A 15,229-nucleotide genomic window follows, 5' to 3' on the forward strand; every position below is an offset into this window, starting at 1 on the left:
CTCCCCTCCCCTCTCCTCTCCTCCCCTTCCCTTCCCTCCCCTCTTTTGCTAGGTTTGACTATCAGGATGATGCTGGCTTCACAGATTAGTTAGGCAGGAGTCCCTCTTCCTTGATTTTTAGAATACTTTCAGTATAATTGGTACTAGCTCTATTTTGTATAACTGGTAGAATTTGGCTGGGAATCCATCTGGTCTGGGGCTTTTTTTTTGGTTGGCAGATTTTTTAATATTACTGATTCAATTTTGGAACTCAATATTGATCTGTTCAGGATATCAGTTTCTTCCTGATTCAATCTTGGGGGGATTGTGTGTTTCTAGGAATTGGGATTGGTTATAATGTCACCTTTGTTGTTTTTGAACTGTGCTTATTTGGATCTTCTCTCTCTTTCTTACTTTCTCTCTTTCTTTTGACGGAGTCTTGCACTGTCACCCAGGCTGGAGTGCAATGACGAGATCTGACTCACTGCAACCTCCGCCTCCCGGATTCAAGTGATTCTCCTGCCTCAGCCTCCTCAGTAGCTGGGATTATAAGTGCCTACCATTACGCCTGGCTAATCTTTTGTATTTTTAGCAGAGATGGGGTTTCACTATGTTTCCAGGCTGGTCTCCAACTCCTGACCTTGTGATCTGCTCACCTCAGCCTCCTAAAGTGCTGGAATAACAGGCGTGAGCCACCATGCCCGGCCTTCTCTCTTTCTATGTTAAGCTAGCTAGTGGTCTATTGAGCTTATTTGTCTTTTCAAGAAACCAGCTTTTGGTTTCATTGATTGTTTGTATGAATTTTGGGTCTCAATTTTGTCATGACACTAACTAATCACTTAATCCGTCCTTTAATGGCTGCATCTTCCTGATGGAAGGTAGCCTGCATGAGGGCTAGAATTGGGTTCATCTTGTTCAGCACTTGGCCTCCAGTGGCAGTGTCATGGGTCTTCAATAAGAAAATATATTTTTCGAGTGAATGTTCAGGAAGAAAGGGTATTCCAATTGTTAACTCCTGAGAAATGATTAGTTAGAACAACAGAACTTCCAAATCATAAGTAGAAATAAAGCACAAAAAGGATTGTAAAATAGCATACAGGAGGACAGCAAAATAAGTCTATTGCAGGAGGACACCTTGGAAATTCAAAAGCATTTCTATCCATTGTTAAAATAAATACATAAATACAGTTCAAAATTCAGCATAATTTCATCACATTTCAACACCTTTTATCCATGCATTTATCCCCATAAGTCTCCTACAAAACCTGTTATTTGGAAATAAATATAAAATTTTTGGCAGTGCCCAAATACAGCAATTTAAAATTAAAGCAACTTGAACATATTGCTTATTTACTTTATCCACCTGAAATAATCTCCTGTCTCCTCCCTTTTATCTAGTAGACAAACTCAACTTTTAAGTCGGTCGTTCCCAACTTTGAGACTTCTGGATGAGCTTCAGAGAGTATGTTTGAACCCTCTAAAATCTTATACTCCTTTCGTATGAATGCATGAATATGTGTTTTTGTAAGAAAGGGTTACAGGAAGCTTGGAAGATGGATGCAGTTATTTGGGAATCCAAAAAATAAACTGGGAAGAGGTAATTTGGTTACTGGTAAATGACGATTGCAACCACTAAGGAGAAATAATGGGGAACCCCCTTTTCCCTAATGTATCACGCTCAGGGAACAGTGGCTAGGAATGTTGTCTGGAATGGAAATTGTCACCTTCTGCCTTCTGCTCCCGTTTTCTATTCTATATTTATGCCTCACGTCTTTTTCCCTTTACTTCCCTTCAGGTTTAAATTAGCCATTCACTACCTTGCAGTCTTCAGGGTAGTAAAAGTTCAGTATTAGTCAAATAATTAAAATTTGAACTCTGAAACTAGAAGCTGAATGACAGTTATACTGCTAACCAAAAATTTCTAGTCAGAGGTAAAATATTGAATGATTCAAGTAGAAAGATGTATAACAAAACTATTATTGGAGCTATTAGGTTTAAAATATAGTTATTTAACATGAAAGATTATTCAAATGCATGCATAACTGACAAATTTACAATGATTTGACTTCTCTGGCTAAAATAGTTGTTCAAATTTATAAGATTTTTTTAACTTGCCATATTTTGCTGACTTAATACTTTTAGGTTATATAAAGTTGAACTAACACATATTAGTATAAAATATGGTTAATGCATGTACAGATTTAAAATGAGTTAGCTGAACCAAATATATCTTGTCTAATATCCATTTGAAATACATAATCACTTAGGGTAATGTATGCCAAGAAACATAAATATATTAGGCCTGGAGTAAAACCAAGCCACTCATATTATCTAAACAAAGATTTTATTTCCTGTAGTACCTACCAGGTATCATTTACCTGTTTCCTTATTAAGAGAACAATAACATTAACAGGGTTAGGAGAGTGCTTAACTAAAATGACACATTTTTCCTTTTTCCTGCAGGCAGTGGTGGCTAATTAGACATAAGTAGGAGTTATTGGACAGACTTTTAAGAGTACTCTAAAAGGCTAAAAGGTGGCTAAGCCATCTGAGAGAATGCCCCCATTTTACTTTCATTTTTCTCTTTGTATTCAAAACATTAAAGTAATGGCTGAACCTTCAGCATCTTGTAACATGGAGGCAGTGTTGAGGATGGAATCACACAGTAGATATGCAGATAAAAGTGATGAATCTTGGGAGCAATGGTGACAACAAGTAGTAGTCTTCAGTCGCCTTGTTGTCACCATTTTACTGCCTACCTTCAGGTTTTACCAAGTGCAAAAAATAAACTCCTATCCAATTTAAGCTATTACTCTTGCTAGCAGCCAAATCAACCTTCTCCAATTAAGGTTAATACCTCCAATTAAGTAATACCTTCTCCAATTAAGAATGTGGCTGAATTATTTTTTTAAAAAATTAAAATTAACATTGGTAGCTAAAGTAATGGTGACTGCCCAAATTTGAAAGTCTCCACTCATCTTACTGAAAACCCTACAAATCAACAGGAAAAAAAATTCATACAATTCCATGCCTCCATCATTACTAGAAAACAGAATTTGTTTTAAACCATAAATATCAACATCAATTTCCAAGCAAGCTTTCTCTTGAGATCTTGCTGAAGCCTTTGCATAGCAAGAAAGAAAGAAAGAAAGAGAAAAGAAAGAGAAAGCCAAAATCATCTCCATTAAGAAAAAGTCTACCTCCAAAGTGAAAAATTGAAGAATGAAATCTCATAGCTTAAAATAATATTAGAAAGGGACTTAAAACATCGAACTTGAGAAGACATTAAGAGACTGGATGAAGGCAGAGGTGACATTAAGAGACTGAATGAGAAAAAGGAAAAGAAAAGGGGGAGAAAATTTAGGATTTTGTAAAACAAAAGAATCCAAATTTTTTCCTTAGCAATCTCCCCTGAAAGCTATTTATTAAAGAAACTGCATTTAACCTCTCTCGTGTAAGAGGGGGCCCTAAATTAGAATTCCTTCCATCAACTCCAAATTTTAACCCCATTCATGTAATGCATAGACACAAGCAACATTTATCTATTCAAAGCCACTATCAAAAGGAAACAAAAAATTAAAACTTTTTACCTGATGAAAAAATATTCTCTAAAATCAAATATTAAAAAAACGAGAAATCTCTACCCTAACGCTCTGAACTAAATCAAATATATCAAACCCACATTTGGGGATATGTTAAAAAAAAAAAAAAGGTGGAAAAAATCATTAATCTGAAATAAAAAGTGTTAGAATAGAAGTGGACAAAAAAAAAAAAAAAAGGAAAACAAATGAGAGTTGTTTGAATTCAAGAAGCACATAGATGACAAGACAAGAAGCTTTTGAGAAATGACTAACTTACAAAATGCTCAAAGTGAATATGGATTGAAATAAATATTTAGTAAGAGGCATTGAAAAAAAGCCAGAAAATAACCAACAGAATGGAAATGGGAGTTAGCCACAAAATGTAAAAGGAACCAGAGAGAAAGTAACTGAAATAGAAGACTAGCAAAAAATAGAGTCCTTGAAAAGGATAAACAAAGCAATGTAACCAAATTGATATTTAACACTGTAAGAATACTTTCCAGGAAAAAGCACTTGTATCTTTATATTGAAAGGGTCTTATGGCTATCTGGAAAAATTAGAAATTGATCTCGGACTATAAGCTCTATTAGATCCATCAGTCTATTTTTCCATCCCTGTATACATACCACAAAGTCGTATTTACTGTATTGATATAATATACATGGAAATCTGGTATTATGAGTACTTCAACTGTGCAGTTTTTCATTGTATTTTTTCCATTTATATTTCCATAGAAGTTTTTAAATCAGCCTTTCATTTTCCCTAGTAAATTGTTCTCCTTTCATTAGAATTTCATTGAATCTGTACGTTAATTTGGTGAGAACAAATACATTTACAATAGTTGTGTCTTCCATGAATATGGTATGTCCTTATAATTTCTCTTAATAGTGTTTTATAGTTTTCAATTACTAATATTCATTTTAGTTTGTATGTTTTAAAAATAAATATATAGAAGAATTTAAATACATTTCTTTTTAAAATTACTTGGTTGATAGACTGAGTACATATTAATAAATGTGGCAGTGTACTCATTTAAAAAATTGTTCTTTTACTTTATCCCTTTCATCTCTTTATGGTAGTGCACTCATAATTTATTTCTCCCTTGAGTAAAAAATCCAAGAATTCTAAACATTAGCATCAACAGTGTAACTTTTATTTTGCCATTTTTGATGCCAAAACACAAAACTGTTTCAACCGAAATTTTAATGTACAATTAATATACATTTTGATATCTAATACAAAACATGATAAAATATCCAATGTAAAAATGTACTTATCAGCAAATACATACTTTGTTATATAATTAATGTTTCATTGCATCATTTGTACCAAAAAATTGTCAAATTTTGTCTTCTTATATGCTCATATTATAAATATTTTAAGAAGTATAATAGTTTAAAAAATTGGGTAGTGTAAGGGAAATTTATTGTCTCTCAGTCCTGGAGCCTGCAAGTATGAAATCAAGGTATCAACAGGGTTGGTTTATTCTGAGGGCTGTGAAGGACAATCTGTTCCATGCTTATCTCCTAGCCTCTGAAAGTTTCCTGGCAATCTCTGTCATTACTTGGCTTATAGATACATCACTCCAGTCTCTGCCTTCATGTTCATGTGTCATGCTCTCTGTGTGTCTATTTCCAAGTTCTCCCTTTTTATAAGAACACCATTCATATTTATTCCAGTATAATCTTATTTGTTTTGTTTTTCCTTTTTACAGCTTTATTGAGGTATATTTGACAACTAAAATTTGAATATATTTGAGGATTGCCATGTGATATTTTGATATATGTCTACATTGTGAAATGATTACTATAGTCAAGATAATTAACATAAACACCACCTCACACAGTTACCTCCTTCTTTTGATGGTAAGAATATTTAAGATTTACGCTCTTAGAAAATTTCAAGAATATAATACATTACTATTAAGTATAGTTACCATGCTATATATTAAGACTCCAGAGCTTATTCATCTTATAACTGCAAGTGTATACATTTGACCAAACCCCATTTTATCTCCCCACTTCCCCTTCCTTCTCCTCTCCTGATAATCACCCTTTTACTATGTTTCTTTGAGTTCAACTTTTTAAGACTTTAGATATATAAGTGGGATCACGAAGTATTCACTTTTCTCTGTCTGGCTTATTTCACTTAGCATAATATCCTCCAGGATCATCCATGTCTTCGCAAATGGTAGGATTTTTTTCTTATTTATGCTGAGTAATATTCCATTGTATATTCATATCACATTTTCTTTATTTACCTGCTGATAGACACTTAGGTTCATTCCATGTCTTGGCTATTGTGAATAACACTGCTAGTTACATCTTGAATGACTAAGGTCACAGCCCGAGACGGTTAAGGACTTCGACATATGAATTTTGAAGGGGACACCATTAAATACATAAAAACAATTACTTTGGTATTGTAAATACTTTAGACATGCAGGTTTTAAATATTTACTCAAATCCCTACTTTATCATAAGATATACAAAAATTAAGAATAAAAACTATAAAATTCCCAAGGAGAAACCAGGAAATTTACACAAGTCAATTAATGTTAAGAAATACGGTCTTGTACGAAAGTGAAGTATCCTTTTTACTCTTGACTGAAAAGTTTATGGTCCCTCAAGGTAGAATATAAACTTACCTACTTTACTACACATCCTATTTTGTTTTATAATGATCCTGAGTAGGTCTGTTTTCCTTATTATACTATAAATTTCGCAAGTTAATTATGTAAAATTTTATTTTCAATTTAATGCCAATGTGCTGTAGATAGTAGGAGTTTAATAATTATTTTTTTCAAAGAATGAAAAATGGTGATGGTATTGAAAAAGAACTGATTATATAGAAATAATTATATGGAAATATACAAGGCAATGCTATCACTGTGTTTTTTAATACAAATATATGCTTTTAACTCAAAAGCATATATTTCATTTGAGTAGACATTCTTTGCATGCTGTCTTTTATTTCAAATGGTTGCACAAAGTTTGTTAGGTGGATATGTCGGAACTGCTGCACCTTCCACTATATTATACTCCAGGGCGAAATGTGGCATCTGCTACACAATGCACAACACAACACCAGAATGATTCTATTACCCAGGAGCAGCGTTAAGTCTGACTGAAAGCATAGTGGCTCAGATTTAGGACTGTCAAAAACTATAATTACCCAAAGATAAATTTGACCAGAAAGGTAGAATTACACTATTATTTTGCTAAGAAATCCATTGACTCTTTTGGGACAACAGTAAAATAACCCTTAGGCATTTAAGTAGATTACGATCAAAGTTACATGCCACGTAATTACCCAGAAAAATATTTTTGAAGCTGTAGATGTTATGAAAATGTTGAAGTTGTGGATTCAATTTTTCAAATATACTGGAATTTTCTCCAGTCTTTTAAATTGCAATGAAAGAGAATTGGTAATAAATGCAATATAAATGCAATAAATGCAATAATAATAGATGCAATATTACAAATGCTGCAGATTCCATAGCCATAACAGGAATCAGCCAAGCATGATCATACTTTTGGTTTTTCAAATTTCAAGGTCACAGCTTTTAGTTTTTTAAGTTTATGATAATTTTGCACTATATACCATAATAGAGAAAGGTTTCAGTATCAAAATACAATATATTTTCCCAATTTTTACTGCAATTGTTGAACAGGAAGATGTACCTACTTATTTTGTAGATTCCAGTATTTTAGTGTGTTTTCCATATTTCAGTTTAAGGTAGCAGAATGAGCACAGTTTTAAAGTCACCTTGACTTTCCTATAAATGTCATATCAGACATATTCCTGAGCTTACAGGCAGAAGCTCTTTGCTCATTGAGGGAGCTGACAGGTAGATTCTCACCCAGCGATTTAATTAGCTTTCCATTCAAAACTTTTAGCAAGCACTTAGGATTTGTCGTCAATAAGCAAAAGTGCATAGAAGCCAATTTGTCTTTTACAAATATCTTTCCTAGTTTGCTTTTTCCTTTCCACGTTGTTTATACAAGTATAGATATGTTAAATTATTTTATGAATAAATCATTAATTTTTTTTCCTTAAAGAAAAGCCCTTCCTCATTCAAGGATTAAACAAATACATATTTTCATAAGTTAAATGGTATTAAACATATACTGAAGACTTTTAAATAGTTAACTATACCATACATAGAATTCTTTTGTTTCCCAAAGATTGTAATCTTCACTTATTAATTTTATGAAAGTGAGCTAGTATCACTAAGAAGAATAGTGTAAATCTGGGGATTGGGGGACTATAACAAATTCCTGGGCTGCTGGATTGCAATTCCTTGGTAAGAGAGCAATTGAAAAGACATAGTGCTGAACTTCATCATTGATTATCCCAGAGTTTCAGTTAGTATGTCAACATGTTTCCCAAGATTCCACAGACTGAGTGTTAAAAAGAATATTTGTGAGAGTGTTGACTTCTTGGATAATTGACACAAAATCTTAATGGAACTGGATTCCAAAGCTTTTGTGCCTACTGCATTAAGGCCAATTCTTCCACCTCTTTTAAAAGGCCCTCTGAGCACCAGCCCTTATACACCTGCATAATTTCCCTTATACTCTCAGAAACTTCTATTCAAAACAGATCACTAAGTGGTCCCCACATAAACTTTACATTTTTTCTCTTTCATCCTATTGGTCATATTGTTCCTTTGCCTGGTATTATTTCTAACTAGCATGCTAGCTCCTTCGCTAGCCTATCTACCTCTTTCCAACTCCACCTGTCAAGAATGAAATCTTGTTCAAGGTAGAGTTCAGAACATTACTTCCTTCACAAACCTTTTCTTGATTCTAGCAACAAAATATGGTCTCTGCCTCCCCTACACAAGTGTTTACAACTGTCTTACGCAGATACATTTTCACCTTAATTATAATTCAGTTTTGTGTGTGTATGTGTGTGTGTGTGTCTTGCTTTTCAGCATCTTAAGGATAGAGAAAATATTTGTTTTACACACATTTGGAATTCCAGTTTAAAGTGTTTGGATTAGATTCCATTTACATTAAATTCCAGAAAGCATGAATTAATCTACAGTAATGAAAAATAGATGAGTAGTTGCCTGGGGATGGGGATGGTGGAGACAGAGGAGGGGTGGGCAGAGAGATTGTTACAAAGGATATGAGGGAAATTTTACAAAGATGAATATATTGACTCTTACTTTTGGTGATGGCCTCATGGAAATGTATACATAGCTCAAAACTTAGTATTTAAATATGTGTTATTTTTTACCAGTTATACTTCAATAAAACTGTTTATCAACCAGTGTTGGTGCATTAAAGAAAATAGAGTTCTTTGTGAAAGAATATCAGGGCAGTGGGTGAAGACTCTTTCTGGAGATAGCAATGAAGTTTACTCATAACAAATGAGAAGGAACTAAGTTCGTGGAATGTCAGAAATAGATTTATCCACATAGAGGGAACACTACAAAATAGTAAAGAACTTGGAGTAGTCCTGAAACTAAGAGAAACAAAGAAACTCGGAAGTGAGACAAGGGATGGCATTAGAATGGTGTCAGGGGCACCTCAAGATCAAGAGTTTGATTTTATTTGAAATAAAAAAGGAAATTATTAAAGGCTCTAAAGCAGCACTGTGTGTTTACCTAATCAGATTCATGTACTCAAAAGATTACTCTCTCTACTATTTGAATAATGAATCCATACGTCTGTGTGTTGGGTGAGGATAAGGGTGTGAGACTGGAGATGGGGATTAAAGTAGAAGCTGGAAGATTAAGTATCCTGGCAAAATGAGAGTGATGAAAGTGGATTGGGTGTGATAAAAGTGCAGATGGAAAAGTGTGAACAGATTCTGGATACATTTTAAAGATATCAGTCATGACACTTGTAAATGGTTTTAGTAAGTTTGATATCAAACAAAAAAGAATTAAGCTAATTAAGCATTATGATTAAGTTTATGTCTCTAAGGAACTAGTGAAAGGTTGCTGAGATGGAAAAGGCTACAGGAAGAACTGGTTCAGAATTCTGATTTGAATGTTATATTTCAAATGGTTGTGAAATGCTCAGGTGGAGATATTGAAACATCTGGGAATTTGAAAGAAGGCCTAGGTTAAAGATAAATCATAGTTAGATTACCACACACACACACACACACACACACACACACACGACACTGTTTGAAGTTTAAATAGTTTGAAGAATTCTCCCCATTTATCTTACTGAGACTATATGCCAGATAAGTGCAGACCCATTGAGCTGGTTCCAGTGGTTCTTCAACAGCGTCAGTCTCTACTGACCTCTCATAGTGGCAAGTTTCTCATCTTGCTAGACTTTACTGTAATGAGTCAGCTTGTCTTTGTTATAACATAGATCTGAAATACAAGCCAGTTATTTTACTTGATTATCAAAGAAACAGCAACCTCTGTCAGTCCCAGAGGAATAAAAGGTGGTAGGTTGTTCTCTAAGAAAGTGACTTTTCAAAAGATTCTCAAAGTAATTCTTATCAGCAATAATTTGAATCTTACTCTTTGACTTTCAAAAAAAGCTAAAAATCATGTAAATGGATTATTACTATATTGATGGTATTTAAGGCCAGGAGAATGAATAGGATCACCTGGGAGAGAGAGAAGAGAATCCTTCAGCTGAGGAAGTCATAGGAAATTCCAGCATTCAGAAATCTGGCACAGGGAGAGGGCTTAGCAACAATGACTGATTGGAAGTATACGAAGGGGTAGGAGAAAAATTAAGAATGCATAGTGTCAAAAAACCTAGGAGGAGGGATTTCTGAGAGTCAATCAACTATATTAAATGTTGCTGAAGGCTGAGTAAGATGCAATATAGGTTATATATCCAGTTCCCAGTACACATCCTGGAACTCAGGAGGCATTCAGTGTTTTGTTGCTTGACTGCTATAACATCTCATCATATACTCCCTTAGAAAATATGACGAACCATTGTTTATTACTGTAGGAATCCTTATATTGTCTGCCCAGTGAAAAGATCATATAGATATCTACAAAAGTCTCTATCTGAAACTACTGTGGGGAAAAGCACATAGGCTTGGGAAATTTGATTGCAGCATGAATACCAGTCCAAAATAATGCAATCGCTATAATGAATTGCTGAATTTTTATTAGATTTTGACTATTCCCTTTACTCTGAGATTTAGAAAGGGCTTTGAAGAGACACATTCAGAAAAGCAGGGCTGGAATTGAGGCAGAAGGGAACTTTTCAGTTCTCCAATCAGTTAGATGAGTGGTGAGGACTGACCTATTTGTTACCTAAATTCAGGGCGGCTGCAAGGACAAGGCAGGTATTCCTCTATGCTCTAGAAATGTTATTTCAAAAAAATTGAAATTCCTGTCACTAAGATCTATTCGTAGAAATATTTCATTTTAAATAGTCTGGTAGGATTTTAATGTGTTTTAGTTATATTGGAAAAGGAAAAGCAACAGAAATATAGCTTTAGTTATTAAAAACAAAACAAAACAAAAAGATACATACACAGAGTAACAGAAAACAAAGCCCAAACTCCCCTCTCGTGGCTAGGATAATTTATCTTTCTATAAGGTAATTCCTTAAGGGCATCTTCCTTGAGATTTTTTTCTCTTGATTTATGACTTCTTTTCTATTAAACCTTTTTCAAGCAGGGCCAATCTGACTGTTGAATGATTGACAGAGTTTAAACCTCTGCTAAGACATCAAGCTCAAAAGGTTCTAAAATCGTGATAGATCACAGAACGAAGTTGTTACAAAGGAATTTAAAAATATAAGCCAATAAGCCATAGCTAAGTAAAATGTAGGTTCTATCCAGTTATAATTTTCTGAGTTCAAGGCAACATTTCTTCATTCTAACTTCAGAAACCTGGGTTTTAGTCTTCTAATATAAAAGACTGTATTCCTAATTTGTATGAAAATGGAACACATTGAATATTTAATGATATGCTTCATATAGATTGAAAACTAGATTTTAATTTTATATATCCTTAATTATATTTTAACTTAACGAAGTTATTCACTATTTTGATTAAGCATTTCCTACATTATGTATAGAGAAAATGGCTGGCATACAAGTGAGGGGATTAATTTTGGAAACGGCAATGTTAGATTAGTGAGGCAACTTAGTCATTAAACTACATTTATTCAAACTACATCAAACTATTTAGTCAAAACTACATTTCCAATGATTTCAATCTAATTATTAAATTATTAATAAGTATTACAAAAGAAAATATATGAACAGTACTGGTATTGAAGAATACATTAATAGGTATTATACATGTCATGTACACATAAATATTTACTAAGGATAAATACATGGGCTCAATGTGGAAAATTTGTAGTTTAAAAATAACACAATAGATGATGCAATTCTATGAAATACATTCTTTTATATCATTTTTATGGAATGTGTATTATGAATCATTCAAAAAAGAGTTCACTTTTCATTATTCTTTAGAGACGTTGAATTACCAAGAAAATTTGAAAATTCAAAAATAGCTTTTGGAATTCTAACTATAAGTGTTCCTGACAAGTACACACAGGCTCTTTATCTACACCATATCAATATTAAATCATTTAAATAGGAGTTTAAGTAAGTGAAGGAATATCTAAAATTATTTAGAACCTTGAAAGGTTTTGGAATGAGTTAGTTTTTGTTCACTATTTTACCTGAGCATATCATAAAGACATTAAAAAATGTACATGGAGAAAAAGCTTTTCCCAGTATAAGGTCAACATCTAGTTTTAGGAGAAGGTGGCAGAAATTCAGGAAGTAGGAAAGAGGGTATCAATGCAGATATAATTGTCATAACTCACAAGGATTTAGGGGTAAAACATCTTGGATCTTCACCCATAGACCCAGGGGACAGTAGAAATGTTTTAAGCTCAGTTTAGACCACTAAGTTTAGTTGGTGGTCCCCAAGGACAGTGACTAGAAAGCCAAATCAAAACGTCTAAGGAGACCTAGTATACTTAGGCCCATTTAGGCTATTGGATTAAGCAAGCGGGATAGTGTGTGGGCAGCAGAATGCCCTGGCCAGTTGTTTTATTCTGATACTAAGTTTGGTTTATGCAGAGGTTGATATCTGGATTGAAGTGAAACACCAAGTAGTGGTTAGAGGTGCAACTCTAAGGTTAACTCCTAAGGATTTGGGATTGAAAAGGTTTGGGGTGATTTTCCTGGTCCCAATCAAAGTAGGTGGGGTTAGGGAAATGGGACAAGAGTACAATGTTATTAAGTTAGTACAGGTAAAACGATGGGAGTGGATGAGATATCACTCATTTTACAGGCGTGTTTAGCTTGATTACACCCACTTAGGACAGGAGGTAGCAAAGAAATTCCAGATTCTGGCTGCTGATGATTTAGGGTCTCAAATATGCTAGACTGGATTAAAATAGTTTATACTTTGAACATCTGCTTTAGCAGTCAGCTAAAAGTGGGGAATGCAAGGACCATTTAACTATTAAGTACATCACATGTATGGATTGCAAAGGGATCGAAACCCACAAGAAGGAATGAAATGGCTCTGCTTTCAAAGGATACAAACGTGAAATTTTAGTGAACAGTGATTCATGTTCTAATTAGCAGACCCAAATCTTCTTTGAAAGAGTTGGTATAATGTTTCCCAGTTTAGAATAGGCAAGATTGAGGAAAGTTATAGTCACTATCTCCTTGCTCTGTGGATTTGCAGCTAGTTACCACACAAAGTAGAGAAATGGCAGTCCAGTGACTCAGGGTCAGGTTCTCTGACTCAGTGATCAGAATTATTCTCCATTGGGTTTCCACTTAGGTCCTTCATTTTGCAAGGGAGGAAACTGAGGCTGCTTCTGAGTCATGCAGTAAATCAGAAATGCCATCAAGGTTATGTTCCTGTCCAGTAGACTTTCCACTGCATGATATTTTTAGAATTAATTACTATATGCATGTCTTTTCTACCTCACATGCATACCATCATCAAGATTACTTCTTCTGTTTCAGGGATGTTCAGATAATGGTTCACTCTTTATTTTTAAAAAGGTTCCCTGCTTGAAGCTTTTACTGTGGGTTGGGCAATTTATAATATGTGAGAAAGCAATGTGAAGTTAGGAAAATAAATTTCAGGCATTGATCGACAATCCCTGTTAAAAGTATTTTTTCCTATATTTTGTGGTGTCTAATAGCACACCATAATCACACCTAACAGTCTGCTTTAAAAGTTTCACTAAAGACTACTTCGTAGCAAGTTACACTAATGGCAAATCTTGATAGAACAAGTAATAAGAAGGCATCGTAGGAGTTGATAATCCTTTTTATAGTTGATAAAGTTCCTGGGCACACACCCTTGCCTTCATATACTTACAACTTCCTAAGAAATTAGTCTTTGAATGAATATCCTTTGTTTTTCCTTAACCAGAGGATTGTTTTTTCTGCAAGTTAAAAGAAACAATTTAAAGTATCTAACCCTGGTGTGAAACCATCCTATGTGGCTATTCTCTGGGGCAGTGGTCATTCACCTTCGTCTGCCTTATCACCCACCTAAATGCATGCTACCAGTTCATGGAACATTCAAAGGACACGTGCAAGATCCCCCTGAGCACCCAGAACTATCTTTTTGGTTGTGAACTAAAGGCTGACAGATTATCACTTTAACATGAATAATGATGAAATTGGGCACCAGTTATCTTTAAGAATGGTCAGTTTACATCTTGGCTAACACGGTGAAACCTCGTCTCTACTAAAAATACGAAAAATTAGCCCGGCATAGTGGCGGGCGCCTGTAGTCCCAGCTACTCGGAAGGCTGAGGCAGAGAATTGCTTGAACCCGGGAGGCGGAGTTTGCGGTGAACCCAAGATCGCACCACTGCACTCCAGCCTGGGCGACAGAGCAAGACTCCGTCTCAAAACAAAACAAAAAAAAAGATCAGTTTAGAGACTGGTACAAGGGATGAATTTAACGTTATCGAAACAGACATAATGAATTATAAAGGCAGCTCAATTAAAGCAACACTGGCAATATTAAAAATGTCTGCACAGCCAACTGTATCCCTGGGAGCTTTAAAATAGTATTATCCATGGTCTTAGAATTGCAGTGCAGTTCAGAACTTGTGCAGATTAGTAGACAGCACTTTTAGGCTGTGGAGGAAGTGGAGTCAGAAGATGAAGAGAAGGAGGATATGAAACTCTTAAGTATATCTGAAAAGTGATCTGCCTCTGGAAGTGGTAGCAAGTTACCACAGAGAAAAGTACAACATACTGCTGATGATGAAGAAGATGATGACAACAATTTTGATGATGAGGAAACTGAAGAAAACTCCAGTGACGAAATCTATATAAGGTATTCCAGCCAAAAATGCACAAGAATCAAACCAGAATGAAAAAGACATAAAATCATTAAAACCAAGATCAAAAGGTCAAAATTCCTTCAAAAAAAAAAAAAAAAAGAGGAAAATACTCTTACAACACCAAAAAGACCTAGTCCTACAGAAGACCTCAAAGCAAAAATGTTAGCAATAATAGAAAAAGGTAGTTCTCTTCCCAAAATGAAAACCACGTTCATAAATTAAAGAATTGCTTCTGTATGACTGATTAGGAGGCTATTCAAGATCTCTGAATAAGGAAATCTCTTTAAGAAAATAGTTTGAAGTTTGTTAAAATTTTCCATCTTATTTTATTTTTGTAACAGTTGATATTTGGCTTTCCTTTTTATAATACAGAGT

General features: G+C 34.3%; 1 pseudogene; it reads left to right on the top strand.

Moving 5' to 3' along the window:
* The window catches only part of LOC105507881, a 180,458-nt pseudogene that overhangs the window by 157,803 nt on the left and 7,426 nt on the right, over positions 1 to 15,229 (top strand).

The sequence above is a fragment of the Colobus angolensis genome, unplaced genomic scaffold (genome assembly GCF_000951035.1).
Source record: "Colobus angolensis palliatus isolate OR3802 unplaced genomic scaffold, Cang.pa_1.0 Scaffold154, whole genome shotgun sequence".
Taxonomy (NCBI): Eukaryota; Metazoa; Chordata; class Mammalia; order Primates; family Cercopithecidae; genus Colobus; species Colobus angolensis.